The sequence below is a fragment of the Ovis canadensis genome, chromosome 23 (assembly GCF_042477335.2).
Source record: "Ovis canadensis isolate MfBH-ARS-UI-01 breed Bighorn chromosome 23, ARS-UI_OviCan_v2, whole genome shotgun sequence".
Lineage (NCBI taxonomy): Eukaryota > Metazoa > Chordata > Mammalia > Artiodactyla > Bovidae > Ovis > Ovis canadensis.
The window spans coordinates 42,360,052-42,376,449 of NC_091267.1; the positions used below are offsets into that span (position 1 = coordinate 42,360,052).

Below are 16,398 nucleotides of genomic sequence, written 5' to 3' on the forward strand. Positions count from 1 at the left end.
TTGCCACAGTGAAGGTCACTCCATTTTTGTATGGGTTTATTCCACATGCTTTTTATGTTTGTGAAATTTAAATTCTGTAACGTGTACCTTTGCAGACCTAGTAATACAGAGGAAATTGCACCTCATGTTATTGGGTTTTCATTTGGATCCAGACTAAAGAATAAAAACATGTCTGAGCTACCCTCGTAATAACCAGTAAAAGAAGCATGGCTAGTACAGAGGGCTTAATTCCCCAAATAATTCGTTTTCTGACATTGGTATGCGCGCAGTTATTCACAGTAAGCACCTCTTAGGCCCCATACCAATTCGTTCATCCCTTCTCTGTGTTGTCATTATATGTCCTGTACTCTCCCCATTGTGGAGCTTAATCTCAGCGCATTGTAATTCTTTTTTATGTGTGTGTGCTCTTTTCTGGATGCTTCTTGGGAGGTAGAAACCCATAGTCAGATTCTTGGGTTTAATTCCTCACGCCTAACACATAGCAATGCAGTGCCTCCTAAGTCTGTTCATTAATTGGGCAAGTATTTATTGGATGTCTGAGTGCTGTCCTAGGATTTATTGGACACAGATCACGTAACGATGAGAAAGCTGTGGTGCCTGAAGTCTGGCCAGACCATTTACGAAGGGAAAACCTGGGTCTCTAAGTAATTGACAAGTCTGGTTTTTGAGCTTAAAAGGGTCTTTAAGCACCAAAAAATATGAGCTGAGACACTTTTGTAGAGCAGCAGTGATCAGGAATTATTGGAAAGATTATATAATAATGGTTTACAAATTCATCAAAGCTCATTTTCCCCAACTTGATCAACTTTTAGTTAAATTGGCCTGGCCAGCTATAAATCCCCAACCTCATCCATTAAAACTTCGAAGTGTTAGAAATGTAGCCCTTAGAGCTGGCAGAGATCTTAGAAAGCATCTATTTAAAACTCCTTTTTATAATTGGGGAAGCCAAACTCCAAAACGATTGTGACCGTCCCCAGGCTAGAGGGTTTTTGTTTTTTTTTTTTTTCCCCCTGAAAGGAAAATATTTCAAAAATATAGAATGTATTTCTTAAGAAATAAAATGAACTTTAAGCATCTCTTTCGGAGAAAGCAATGGCAACCCACTCCAGTACTCTTGCCTGGAGAATCCCATGGATGGAGGAGCCTGGTAGGCTGCAGTCCATAGGGTCGCTAAGAGTGGACTGAGCGACTTCACTTTCACTTTTCACTTTGATGCATTGGAGAAGGAAATGGCAACCCACTCCAGTGTTCTTGCCTAGAGAATCCCAGGGGTGGGGAAGCCTGGTGGGCTGCCGTCTATGGGGTGGCACAGAGTCGGACACGACTAAAGCGACTTAGCAGCAGCAGGCATCTCTTTGCATGTTTGAGTCTAAGAGTTTTTAATCAGATTCAAGAATAACTTAGGTTCGCTTTTTCGTGAGCTATGACAGTGTGTCTAGTTGGCCCTAAGGACAGTCTGTGCTCATGTGCTGCCCATCTCTCATCATTCTATATGTTCCTCCAGAAATGTTTCCTGGATCTAAGAACCTGTATTTCTTGTATCTGTATGCTTTTTGCTTTTTTTAAAAAGTGGGATTGAAGTTTACTCTGGGGGTTTATAGTTCTCTTTGTGACAAATACCTTTACAAATTGCTACTGAGTTTTGAGTTTTAGTTTTTCAATATACATAAAGGAATGAAATAAAATATGTCAAGGAAATTGTATTAATCATGCAACTGGCTGGCAGTGTCAGTGCTTTTCACAATGTTTTGTCTGAACTTTGTCAAGTGTTTTATTGTTTTTGAGAACAATTGAATGTTTTGTCTTTCACTTTGCTTAGACTTTAAAAGATAAAGACATATTTTTTTTCTTAGTCACACCAGACACAGCCAACAGTAGCCTCCATATGGGATTAGAATGGAGTAGAGGGCAGAAAGAAACCTTTGAAACTCTGTATCATCTATTCACTGAATTCCCAAAACTTAGAACTCTTAGCTTATTACATTATTACATAGAAACTCTTTCCGTTAAGATAGGACTCAGGGGCAAAAAACTTCACTTAAAACCTTCTAACTTGGGCTTTGTTTCTGATCTGTCATAGGTTTTACTTCTTGAGTATTTTGTAGGGGAGTATTTGATTTTTCCAAAATGCCAAATTTTATATGTTCATGTATTTTTTTGGGGGGGAGAAGGGGATTTGTAACATCATCAACCGTATTTTCAAAGGTGAATGTGGTGACTTACGAAAAGGTGGGGCTATGGGGTCGCACAGAGTCGCACAGAGTCGGACACGACTGAAGTGACTTTTGTCACTGTCTTTCTGAACAGCCCCTTCAGAATGACAGAGGTGATGGCTCAGTGCCACCTACATTTGTGACCTGTTCCACAACATGAAAAGCACTAAGATTCATTGGTGGTCTTTGGAAAGAACATTCAGCTTATATGTAGGGTGGTGGCCTCAGCTTGAATATTGAATGCATCTGCCTGGTTGTCAAGAACAAATCTTTGTTTTTTGTGCTTATTTGTTTATTTGGCTGCATGAGGTCTTAGTTGCAGCATGTGGGATCTTTTGTTGTGGTGCATGGACCCTCCAGTTGTGGCATGCAGGCTTAGTTGCTCTGTGGCATGTAAGATCTTAGTTCTCCAACTGGGGATCGAACTCGTGTCCCCTGCACTGCAAGGCGGATTCTTAACCACTGGACCACCAGGGAAGTTCCAGGTGGTCTTTTTAATGGACCTCATCCTTTACTGTTAAAATGAGGGGAAAGATGTGGAGATTTCTGTGATTCTTTCTCCTGTAATTTCATGCATTCTCTGGAATGTAAATAAAATTAGAAATAAATACTAGCGGTGTGATTTTGGTGCCACCCCTGGGTTATGATTTTTATCTTCCTGTGGTTTTCCCTAAAAATATGGTCTCTGACAAAAATAATATTTGTATATTAGGATTTTACAACTGTTCAGTTTTTGTGAGGCTTTACAGTTTTCATGCTTTGGGATTTTTGTGTTTTTTTTTTTTTCTCTTCTGATCAGCATTTTATCCCTATTTCTTGAGATACAGCTGTTTTGATCATTGGATTGAATGCCTTACCCTGGGCTTCTGAGTGCTAACAAGTAAAATTTCTTTGTCCAACTGTTCCTCTGACATATTTATGTTTATTTGATCATAGTCATTCCAAATTGATACACAAAAATAATCATTCCTTCAATTATGAAAAGGCTAAGGTTAGACCGCGACTAGCTCTGACGGTTATTGGTTTGGCGTCAGGGTCAGTAATTTCTCTGACTTTCCCACAATCTTCTTTCTTTGGTCTTGGAGATAAACAACACTGGGCTGAGAAAATTAGACAGTGTAGAGACACTCAGAAAGGAAGGGTTAATTTTTGGCTAGTGGGGATGTTGTGGGCTGAATTTGTCCCTCCAAATACATATATTGAACCCAACAGTACATCAAAAAATGACTGTATTTGAAAGTATGATCTTTCCAGAGGTAATTAAGGCAAAATGAGGCCACTGAGTCAAAGTGAGGTCACCAGTGGAAGTGTTAGTCCCTTAGTCGTGTCTGACTCCTGCAGCCCCATAAACTGTAGCCCACCAGGAGCCTCTGTCCATGGGATTCTCCAGACAAGAATACTGGAGTGGGTTGCTATTTGTTTCTCCAGGTCTTCCCAACCCAGGGATCGAACCTCGGTCTCCTGCATTGCAGGCAGACTCTTTACCATTTGAGCCACCAGGGAAGCCTGGTTCATCAGGGTGAGCCCTAATCTGATGAGGTCTGAGTCCTTATGAGAGGAGATCCAGACCCAGTCGTACCCAGAGAGAAGACCACCTGAAGATACATATTGGTATTTTGTTAATTTATTTTCCAATGGCAGCTCCTTCAAAGAGCGCATCAGTAGGTTTTCTTTAAAGTATCTTTTTTTCTGTGAAGCTTGAGGAAACCTATACTTTGAAAAATAATTGGAGTTAATCACTAGGATTAATTGCTTCATTCCCATCAAAATGTTATTTTATCTTTTGTGATGGTTTAGATTAATGAGTTTTTTTCCCTTCAATACTTTACGAAAACACATTGGAAGGATTGTGAAATATTTGCCAGACAGACTGAAGGACAAAGTCTCTGGTTGACTGAACTAGAGGGAATTAAACCCACTTAGTTATAAACTAGGTGAAAGGCAGTTAAGTTTCAGGGCGCGTTTTTCATTTTCCTTTTTCTCAAAGTAATTTAAGAATAGAGAGGGGGCCGCTGGTGAGGGAGAGGGAAGACTTACAATCTTAACACCTCTGCTCTCCATCTGGTTTATGATCCCTAGTGTCAATTTCTAGCATTGACAGGAAAAAACAAAAAAACAAAAAAACAAAAATAAACCCCTTTGTAATTATCTAGGTATTATAGAAATGGTACTCTTAAGTTTACCTTCTTCTTGAGTCTTCATATCAGAATATATCTAGATTCTAGCACTTTTGCAACTTTGTCCTGGAAAAAAATGGGAAAGTTGACCTATGCAATTGAATGCAAAATCAATGTAAACTGCCCAAAGGACTAACATATTGGATATTACCTTGTAAAGACAAATGGTTTTTCAGTCCTCTTGTGATTCTACTACTATTGGATGTAGAAATTTAAGGCTTAATCTCTATTATCTCAATGTTCTACTTGTAGGCAGAGTGAAAAGGAATAAAAGGACTTTTTTTTTTCCTTCCCTAAACCAGAAAGTTGCATTAGAAATATTATACTCATTTCAGGATATTTTTAGTCCATGATAGATGCAACATTCTGCAGTACAATAAGAGAAAATTTGTCTTTTGCCCTGAAGTTGTATTTTAGCTTTCGTTAAGTTCTTATCTACCGTAAGATTGGAAGGAGAAAAGCTTTTAGAGCATTTCTAAGTGTGTACGGGAATGAAGTCAAATACATACACAGAGTTGAGTTTTGAATTTTGTAGGGAAAGGAGAAATGTTCTCTTGGGAAAGAAGGTTGTGGGGGGCACCTAAACAGAGTTTATAGGTCTTACCTGGGTGAAAGCTAGTAGACCTCAGTGTCGTCCTGCTAGAGGGACAGTTCACCTTGGCAAACTGGTTCCATCGTTTCTGCCCCTCAAGTTGTCCTTCTAGGGTGGCACTGAGAAGCTGGATGAGATTTTGGTTCTTTTCTTTTAGGGGCCTCAGAACTATTGCCCAATATATGAATCCATATTATTAATAGCACCACACATTTGCCACTGTTCTTCCGGTTAATTCAGATACGATTGAGATAATTGTTATATGCAGGCATTTTAAAACATACTGAATTCAGTATGTTCTTTCATTATCATTACTTAGTCCACACATGCAAAAAAGAGTGTTACTAATATGCAGGAGGGAGTCAGGTTTTTTTGTGTACTTAGGTTATAAGTGAAACATTAGAACTTATATTCAAAAAGGAAAGGAACAGCCTCGTTGATCTCCAAGATGCTTGTGTCTATGGCATTCAATAATTTTTTGAAAGTTGCTGTCCACACTTTAGCTTCTCATCACTGAAGACTTGAAGATTTAATAAAAGGGTGTAATCAAAAAGTTTATGAAAGCACAATTTGCCATGGGTTTGAAGATTCTCTGTCTGCCAAACTTGGATCTAAAGTGTGGGCCGCTCCAAGGCCACAGGCGTGAGCTCTGTCCTGCTTCCTGCTGTATTCCTGGCACCTGCCATACAACGTTAGGTGTTACTGGCCAGCACAATATTTGTTGCTGACTGTATTTCTAGGAATAAGACCTGATAAGAGTACTAATCATAATTTTAGCTAACTTGCTTCTGCCAATCTTTCTTTAAAAACAAAACGCAGTTATAGGTATGCTGCTGCTGCTAAGTCACTTCAGTCGTGTCCAACTCTGTGCGACCCCATCGACAGCAGCCCACCAGGCTCCCCCGTCCCTGGGATTCTCCAGGCAAGAACACCGGAGTGGGTTGCCATTTTCTTCTCCAGTGCATTAAAGTGAAAAGTGAAAGTGAAGTCACTCAGTCGTGTCCAACTCTTGGCGAACCCATGGACTGCAGCCTACCAGGCTCCTCCATCCATGGGATTTTCCAGGCAGGAGTACTGGAGTGGGGTGACATTGCCTTCTCCAAGTTATAGGTATAACTTGATATAAATAGGAAGTTGATGAATTAGATATAACCATTTGCTTTAGAAAGATTATTGGACTTGAACCACATTGCAGTGAAAATTGTGAAAATTTCAGGTTTTTAAATAATTTAACTTTATTCAATAATAATAATTTCACAATTAAAGTGTGACTCTCTGTACAGACTATCATAAAGGTTTTTTGGGAACAAGATTGTGAAAAACTAGATACTCCTTTTTTTAAAAAATATATGTATTTATTTATTTGGCTGTGGCAGGTCTTAGTTGCAGCAAGTGGGATCTAGTTCCCTGACCAGGGATTGAACCGAGCCCTCTGCACTGGGAGCTCGGAGTCTTAGCCACTGGACCACCAGGGAAATCCCTAGATATTCTTGAATATAAAGAGACACAATGATTTAAAATTTGTCTTAGAGCTGGGAAATGTGATTGATTATAATAATAATTATGATCCAAAGATTATATAATTATATCTTCTATATCTTCCATAATCTTTCTAAGTTTTGGCTGAATATTATTCTTTAGTTTTTCTGTGGTAATTGTTACATGGTTTCTGACTTGTTTGAAATCCTAAAATATTTTCCCAGAAAGTTAGCAGTTCACGGTGTCCTTATTTGCCTTCAAGTCAGAGAAGTTTGTTTGCTATTCAGGTTTTTATGAGGTTTGTTTCCAGCTGCTCTTTCTTGTGAAACATCTTCTCAAAGTACATGGTTTTGAATGGCAATAAAGGAACTTACTTCTGATCTGTTGTCAAACTCAGCTTCCCTTTTCTATTCTATGTATATTCAGTTATGAGAAAGGAGAAATGAGTAAAACTAAGTCACGTAAATAATAACGAATCAGTTCACTTCAGTTCAGTTGCTCAGTTGGGTCCAACTCTTTGCGACCCCATGGACTGCAGCACACCAGGACTCCCAGTCCATCACCAACTCCCGGAGTTTACCCAAACTCATGTCCATTGAGTCGGTGAGGCCATCCAACCATCTCATCCTCTATCATCCCCTTCTCCTCCCGCCTTCAATATTTCCCAGCATCAGGGTCTTTTCAAATGAGTCAGCTCTTCACATCAGGTGGCCAAAGTATTGGAGTTTCAGCTTCAGCATATAAAACTAAGTAATTTTTTTGTTTATAAAGCTCTTTTAGAGTCACTCTTATAAATTAACACATACATATAACAATCTGTGTATTATTTTTTTTTAAAGGCAGCCTTGGTTTTCCTTTGAATTTGCCCATAGTCTTTACCTGACATCCAGCATGAAACTCGTGCTTTCTTTCACAGTACACAGCCTCTGCTTCAGCTCAGCTTGCACTTACACTATTTGTATCCTCGTTATCTCTGGTGTGTACAGACAGCCCCCAGTTTAGAAACACTTGTCTTGCTGGGAAGGTGGCTGTCATGGAAACCTCCCTTAACCACTTAGGAGCCCTTCCCCACCACTGGGGGTGCTGTTGGAGCTCAGAAACTTTGCTTTCTGTCTGCTACTTTAGCAAATCTGCCTGTAATACAGGAGACCTGAGTTCAATCCCTGGGTCAAGAAGGTCCTTTGAAGAAGAGAATGGCAACCCACTCCAGTATTCTTGCCTGGAATTCCATGGACAGAAGAGCCTGGAAGGCTACAGTCCATGGGATTGCAAAGAGTTGGACATGACTGAGTGGCTAACCTTTTGCTTTTTTACTTTTACAGCTCACCGGACCCCTCTAGGGTAGACCTATACCCCAGAAGGACCTTTCCTCTGCCATTACTGTCAGGATCTGCCTGCCTTCAAGTACATAAGATTCCCTGTGCTATTAATTAGAAAGGATTCTCTGAGCTAGCTTGGAGACATCTCTATGATTTCGAATTTAGTTTGAAATAAAAGCTGTGGTTCACGAGTCAGATTTATGAATTAACTTCCAAACCCATTTGCATGTCCAGGGCTCACATGTCATATTTCTGATACTAGATCTTCAGACTCAGTGGGTAAAGGCAGTTGCTTAAAAATGCTTTTAGTGATTTTTGCTTATATACTCAAAAATGTCATTCATTTTCTAAGTGCCAGTCTATCCTCACCCCACTCCCCAGAAAAGAAAAGAAACTATACTTTAATTTTGTATGAAACAGTCTTTTTTTCTTTAATCTGTTTTTGTCAACTTAGCTATGTAAGTTAGTTGCTTCTCACCCATTAAGCCTAATTGATCAAGGTAGTTCATTTTCTCTGGCTTACTGTCTAGTTTTAACATTTTCACCAGGGAACCTAGTTACCAAGAATCGTCTTTCCATTTTGTTAAATTAAATACATCTGTTGAGAAGCTTGTGTTTGTCAGTTTTGCATTCTACTCCCTCTGAGATGGAGGAAAAGATGAGGAGACAAACAATAAAAAATCACTAGCCTGCATTTGCCCTGTCCTTCTTTTGTAAGCCAGCTATAATTTCCCTGCCCGGTGGCTCCCATGATGAAAGTCTGGATTATTTTTGGAAGTCAGCATTATTCTTTGTTCTGTGTTCTTATTGGTTTTAAGATTGGAGCAGCAGAGAATATGTATTTCAGTAGAAGAGGATAATGGTTAAGTGGTCTTGCCACACTTTTTTCTAAACTGTTTTACTGTTTTTTTTAAGGCCACACCATGTGCCATGTGGGATCTTGATTCCTCACCCATGTCCCCTCCATTTGGGAACACAGAGTCTTAACCAGGGACATACCACAGTTAAAAATATAACAGTCTTATATGCAAGAAATATATTTTAATATAGTTTGGTATTGTGTTATTTGAAGTGTAGAGAGAAAGACTTTTTTTTTTTTTGCTTTTTAATCCAATGTAATAAAAAAAAAATGAATGAAGCCAGTCCCAGGAATAAAAACTCATTGTGTCCAACATTGCTACATTTTATATGCTTAACCTACTGTATAACACATGGAACCCTATTCCATGTTACCTGGCCGCCTGGATAGGAGGGGAGTTTGGGGGGAGAATGGATCCATGCACATGTATGGCGAGTCGCTTTGCTGTCCACCTGAAACTATCACAACATTGTTAATCAACTGTAGTCCAATAGAAAATAAAAAAATTTTAAAGCAAACAAAAAACAAAAGAAAAAAAAAGAACTAGCAAAACAAAAAATCAAACGAAACTCACTGTGTCCAAATGGTGTCTTTACAGGAGGGCATGAGTTTGTGGTTTGTTTGTGTTGGCATGCAGGCACGTATAGAGGGCAGTTTAAAATGCCCTGGCATGTGAGGAAGCAAGGAAATGGTTTTAGTCCTTTAACCCGGTTACTGCTTCTGTTAGAACATGTGCTCTGTTTTCTTCAGGCAGGCTTGTGTTTATACCATTCCATCTTTGTCCCTCCTCATGGCGTGGGGAGAAAGGTTTTATGCTTCCCCACACCTCTCTTCACACAGATGCACAGCCCTTGTGTGCTTTTGCATCAGACTTCTCTTTAATCCTGTCTTTTGTATCTTTCACAAGGAAATTGATCTCATAAAGAATGCTATCAAGTTCATCAACTGGCAAAAGCTGGCATTTAAAAGTCGAAGGAAGAAGCATGAAAAGGATGCCATCGTAAGCTTGACTGTTTCAACAGAGCTCCTCAGCAGAAAATATGAAATCGGCCTGCGTGCCATGAAATCACTCAGGGCATGGCTAGCCAAAGAATTTCACAATGTGGATAACCTCCAGCCCTCTGACTGTATGCAAAGCAGAAGGCCTGAATAAGAGCATTGTGTTAGAAAAACCTTAAGCTGGAGGGAGTCTCAAAAGCCCAATCTCGCTGGTTATTTTGGACATTCAAATGCTGTCTAAGAGAAGAGAACTCATTATGACTCAGTTCCGTTAATTAGACGTAAATTACCATCTTTTGTCTGATACAAAAGAAGGTAAAGGGAACTCAGCGAGACCAGAGGATACAGAAATTCTAATGAGATGAGGGCATGGGCTGGGAAATTGGACTGAACACAAGGAGCCATTCAACTTGAGGCGAGCCCCTAGTAGGGCTTGTGTATGAGCGAGAAAGCAAAAACATACATTTGTAATTGTCCAGATTCGTATACTATTTACAACCGTGGTCAGTGCCCCCACAGAACTCATGGGGTCCTGATTTCGACAGGATGTGAGGCTGATCCAGGAGATTCACCCTTCTTTTCTGTTCCTGATTCCGCTCTGAAGATTTTTCTTGTGTACACAGTCTGTTCTCAGTGGGAGATGAAAGGCCTCAACCGTGATTGAATGATAAGTAAATGGACCTTTTAACTTAAGAACAATGCAGGCTTAATAAATCAGGAAATTAGCAAAGTTTGATCCGGAGACTTAAGGAGTTAAACAGAAGGAGAGAAATTGTTTAAGCTTAACAATAACTGGAGAAGTACAGAATTCTGCTGTTGGAAGGGACCGTAGGGTAATTCTGGAACTGAAAAGCTACTTCATTAGGCTAAGAAAATAGTAACCCCATTAATCCTTTCTTTAGAAATGTATAAACACATGTTCTTAATTGCATCAACTTCTCAATGGCAAACCAGGTTGTTCCAGAGTAAATTCAGCCTCACTGTTTCTGCCTGCTAGAAAGTTGAACTCTTCTCCCTTGTGTTAGGCAGAAATTAACGAGGTCTCAAAGGTCGTATAGTCTGGTCACTAAATGTCATTAGTCTGTAGAACAAGTTTAAAATACAGTGGGAAACATGCTTCCTGGTGGATAATATTTTCATTCCCCTTTGAGATTTGGGTGCAGCAGAAGTTTATATCCTGTGTCCTATGTTCTTAACTATAATGCTATGAGTTCACGACTCGAATGCTAATTTTATAGAAAACTATAATATTAGAAGTAATTGCTTAGTTCATTCAGTCACAAGTACAGGACCAAGCTGGGGAGAAAGTTCATCAGATAGAGGTGTCCATGAACATGGCAGGGTTGGTGCTGAGTACATCACTGAACATGGTTTCCTGAAGACAGAGGTTAAGTCTGGGCACCCAGACTTAATAGGTCCAGATCTAGGGGCGCCCACCATCCTGTAGTGGGTGGATTCATGCAGGATGGCTGAGAAGAGCCATGACTTGGGAATGATGGCCCCAGGGTATTACGATTCAGGGAACAGGGGGAAACTGAGGAGCCTGAGAAGGAAAATCAAGCCGTTCAGAGAAGCAGGGTGAACCAGGTAGAGGCAAAGCTTTGATGATCTCAGAGCATTTTGATCATCAGCAGAGTATTTTCTCAGGATGTTTGACTTAAGGGGGCACGCGTCTGTCTGTATGCATGAATTGTGGGAGGGGGTGTGGGAGAAAGGCTCTGCCAAAGTAGAGCCTACAAGTGTGGTAATTAGCCTGGAGAGAAAAACGGTCATTTTTGGAGTAAGCTTATGGCCTGGGTACAGCAAAGTATAAAAAAAAGAGTAGTTGAAAAATAGGAAGAAAGGGTGACCTGTGTCTCTAGGTAAAATTAGGGTTGGGGAAACAATTGGAAGGATAGACACCAATAAGAAAAGGACTTTCAACTGGAGTTCAGAATGGATGTGAACGCTGATACCTTTAGAGGTAGTGAAAATAACAGTGTTAGTCGCTCAGTTGTGTCCAACTCTTGCAGCGCTGTGAACTGCATCCCACCAGGCTCCTCTGTCCATGGCATTTCCTAGGCAAGAATGCTGGGGTGGGTAGCCATTCCCTTCTCCAGGGATCTTCCTAACCCAGGGATCGAGCCTGGGTCAATTACAGGCAGATTCTTTCCTTTCTGAGCCGCCGGGGACCACTGGTGGTAGAAGATAGGTAGAAGGAAAAAGAGAGGGGAGTTGAATTTTAACCATGGCTAACGGCCTCCGACTTCCCAGGAGAGTAGGAGGTAAAGGCACCCATTGGTGGGGCGAGAGTCCAGTGGAGTGTTACCAAAAAGTCCATGCCTACTGGTTACCCAGTTAGGACTCAAGGCATGCATTGGCAGAGAAACATAGCTGCAAGATTTTTTCCTGCATCTGGGTGAGAGGTGGTGCTTTGCTATATTGATCCCAGATTTGAAGTTTTGCTGGGTGGATAAGGTTGAAGGGTTAGGACAAAATGGAACAATTATTTAGCTGATCAATAACCTAGTAAGGGTGGCCTGTTGACCCTGATGGTAGTGTGTGTGTATGTGTGTATGTATTCTGTGGATTCTTAGTACTTCTCTGTGAAATGAGTTGATAGCGGCTTGGAGAAGCCAGATAAATAGGGAGATTCTCTGGCCATTTCTCAGATGCTTGACAACAGATGAAGACACAAAAAGCACGGTCTAAAGTGTCGGTGATTCTGTCATCATTTAGTACTTTCGCGTCTTCTGTGAAAGCAAAATAACAAAGACAGAGAAACAAAGGAAATATAAAATTCCTTTTGCTGTGTGTTTGAGCTCAGTGACTTCTTTTGCCACATCCACGCCATGGATATCTGTAGAATTCTGAGTAATGTGTTGAATTCTGTCTTCAATATTGCTTGCTAGTTTTCAGGCTCTGCTTTTGAGTGATATTAGTAAAGGCTCAGGGGCTAATAGGTATACAGAGAATTAAATCTACAGTTTTCATTTATGCTAGCTTCTTCTAGCACCGAGTCATGTACCGTTGGTATTTGGTAATTTAAATTTGTCAGACAAAAGTCTTCATGGCTGATTTGCTTACTGGCTACCATGGACAGGCTGCAGATTATATGTGAACTCAGCTGGAGACAGCTCTCTAAATTCTGCAAAATTGTTCTCCTCTGAACTCTGCGAGGCAGCTGGGGAACTAACTAAAGCCAAATATGTGCCTTCTCACGCCCAGGTAAAAATCTGAATGTGGGGAGTTGGTCATAGCAGCAACCTAGTATGTCTTCCAAACCCTGAATTTAGGTGATTATTGCTCACCCTGACTTTGTAATATCTATGCCTGTTCCATTTGCCTTAAAGAAAATCATGGTTGAACTCATTTGGCAATAGTGTGTGTGTATATTTTCAGTCAGCCTTAAAATTGATCATAGCTTTGAGAAATGAGAGAATATATTGAAATCAAGCTTCAGGAGGGTGGGGACTTTGTGAGTCAGTCTAGGCAGGAAAGGAAGGAGACCTGGATTCTGCTTTTTGTTCAGCAGCTAGCCAGCTTCGTGACCTTGAGTGAGTCACTTATCTCTGGGGTCTCAGTTTCCTCTGCCATAAAGTGATCTTTAAGGTCTTTTCCAGCTCTCAATAATTCATGATCCTTTCAGCTGTGTTGTGCAAGTATTTTCTTGCTGTTTTCTGCTCAGGTCAACGCAGTCCACCTTTCTTTCCTGGTACAGCAGGGTTTGTGCTTAACCTGTAGATTATCCAGGTTTCTGTTGGATCAAAGCCTTTTCTTTTCAGATTCTTAGTCTTCTACGTGTCTGTGATTCGACAATTTGTGCATTAGCACCTGGGGCAGAGGTGGATAAGGATGATAAATACGAGATTTAGGCAAGGTAGTGCTGTAGGCTTTGTCCTGAGGTTGAACATGAGTTTCTTGGGGGATGTTATCTTTAGTTACTTAATTATACTTTCTATGTCTCCAGGAACTAATTGAAGAAATGGCTTTGCAAACAGATCAACAACACACGTGTTTTCTAGGACTTCTCCCCTAGGAAGTTCATGGGCAGGAAATTTCATATCAGCATTCTTTTCTGCTGGGGTTGGCATAAATTGTTTTATGGCTTTTAGGCTGCTTCAAAGTATTTTTAGAGCCCTTTAGTTTAGTCCACTGTGAAGAACAACAAATGCTAATCCTGTGGTCATAGACCAGGGTGGGAAAGAACTTTCGAGGTGGTACAGACCAGCCCTGCCTCCACCTGTGCTGAAATGTTTCCCTTAGAAAAAGACTATGCTCGCCTATGGGTATTGATGGTATTTTTCTTTTCCTTGGTTGTATTTTTAAAACTTAACAACAACAACAACAAACCCTCAAGTAGCTATGTTCCTTATAATGATACATAGAAAATACTTGGATCAGTCATTTGATTTTACAATAAGCTTGCAAATAGTTCACAGCAAGATTTTTTTTACCAAGCTGTAAACTTAATTTTGAACTGGGTTATGTTATGTGAGGAGCTGATATAGAAAAAGGTGCTATTTAAAGAGATGGCAGTGAAAAAAATATGAACCTCTCGCTTTCTGACCTGCATATGCTATATATTTTGATCAGATCAAATACCCAATTCTGAAATGTTTCACCTTTGGGAAACTTTGTTCACATATATTTCATTCCCTTAATGTTAAATTATATATGAGGTTCCATAGCCACTAAGGTAACCACTTAACCATGCTGACTTGTGCTGATGATTGTAGCATAGAAAATAATTAATTTTACAAATGCAACATAATCATTATTCAGGGAAGTCTTAAGAACCATCCTGAAATTAGATGGTATTTTCCCCAGGAAGCATTGACACTCATGGTAGGTGAAATAATACAATGAATGTTGTGCTTTACTCATAGAATGGAGAAAATCTGCTTCTGGAGAATAAGCCAAGAAGTAAGATTTATAATATTGCAATTTGAAAAAAACATCTTAGCAACTAAAATATTACAACTGGTTTGTAAATAACTTTAAAAAATAGACCTGGGGCTGGTGCATGGGGATGACCCAGAGAGATGTTATGGGGAGGGAGGTGGGAGGAGGGTTCATGTTTGGGAACACATGTAAGAATTAAAGATTTTAAAATTTAAAAAATAAAAAACTAAAAAAAAAAAAAAAAAAAGAAAGCCCCTCGAAAAACACCCCTGCTTGCCTATATAAACCAAGAGTTTGTGGCAATAAAGCGGAACTGCTTAGACGGAAAAAAAATAAAAAATAAAAAATAAAAATAAAGAATAGACCGTTCATGAGAGATTCCTTATAATATTAAAATGTTCCCTAAAAGTAAATTTTGGTATCTAGGTATAAGCTGTTTGCTTAAAAGATATTTTAAATGGCTCCATTCTGGGCTTCAGCGAATATTTATCTTTAGTAGGACTTTGTCAAATGCTTCAGGATATAAAATGGACCTATCCTAATAGAATAAAATATATTGGGGGAGAATTACTAATTTAAGTAAATGATTTAAAACCAGTTACATGCTAAATTGTGAGAGTTAAAAGAATCTAAAAAAAGAGATGGCCTGGGCTGGATCTGATGATGAGAGGAAGTATAAGTGACTCCAGTGATCTGTTCAAGTCCTGCTCATCTCTTTGTGGATGCGAAGACTCAAAACAGCCTTTTCTCAACAAGGAACCTAAGACTCAGAGCTCAGTCACTTCCCCTTGATCACAAAGCTGCTTAGTGAGCTGCTTGCTTGGGAGATAAGAAGAGATTCAGGGTGGAAGGAATATTTTAAAAAGGCACGGGAGTAGGCTTAGCTGTGCTTTTCAGAAGTTAGTGAGTACTGTTTGTGTGCTTACTCAGTTGGTCAGCTGTGTTCAACTCTGTGACTTCATGGACTGTAGCCCACCAGGCTTCTCTGCCCACGGAATTTTCCAGCAAGAATACTGGAGTGGGTTGCCATTTCCTACACTATGGGATCTTCCTGTGGGTGCTGAGCTGATGGGAAATCTGTGCAGTACTGGAATCCTGATTTAGATATGAGGCACAACCCTTTTGAATATCATTAAATACCTTTCTTGGTATTACGGTTTGTGGTATATCTTAGATGCTTAATTATCTGAACTGATGGTGTGTAGGAGAAATGTACCTTTTTCAGTTTACTGTATAATACATAAATTATGTTGGTCATTGAGTTAAATGTTAACATGAGCATGATTTTACAGATAAGCTGTAAGTATTATGAACAGAATAACTTTTTAAACTCTATCGAAACTTTCGGTAATTTCTTTCCCCATTCTTCAATAATCAAAGGCGTCAGACTGTTATTTTAAGTATTCCCTTTTCCTTTGTTGTCTTGTGCTGTTAATTTTTGAAAGACCTGATTATGACATTTATAAGGAACTGCCTGACAACTTGAAAATTTAGAAAGTGAGGCATCTTTAGAATAAAAACCAATTTGCATTGTAAACTTGTGTTTTAATGTAACTTCTGTATAATTTTAATTTCTTTTTTAATAGGAATGGGATATTTCAAGTTGCCTTATTAAATAGGAAATGAAAAGATTTCTGTATTCCGGTTTTATCCGAGGTTTTCAGAATACCCTTTCAAAGCCTCTGGGCCTGTGCTAGATTTCAGGTAGTGACCTTCGAAATTCATGGCTCATTTCTCTTTGGCCTTAAAGCAAGTGTCTTTTGGGTTTTTTTCCTTTGCCTTCAGGGCCTTGTCTTTCTTCTACCTTCTGGTAAATTAATTACCAGAATATTCATTCTCTTCTGAATATCAGCCCTGAGGAATCTGTCACTAGTCA

The 16,398-nt window shown here is 39.6% G+C and overlaps 1 protein-coding gene across 2 annotated transcripts in view; it reads left to right on the plus strand.

The window, feature by feature from the left end:
- CDH2 (cadherin 2) overlaps window positions 1-16,398 on the plus strand; it is a 240,866-nt gene that overhangs the window by 90,047 nt on the left and 134,421 nt on the right. The window contains exon 1 of one of the 2 annotated variants that reach the window (XM_069569105.1): window positions 11,983-12,036. The exons of the other annotated variant lie outside the window; for it this stretch is intronic. The gene's annotated coding sequence lies outside the window, so the exon portion shown is untranslated. Of the gene's footprint in view, window positions 1-11,982; window positions 12,037-16,398 lie in introns of those variants that run through there. 2 annotated transcript variants of the gene reach the window in all.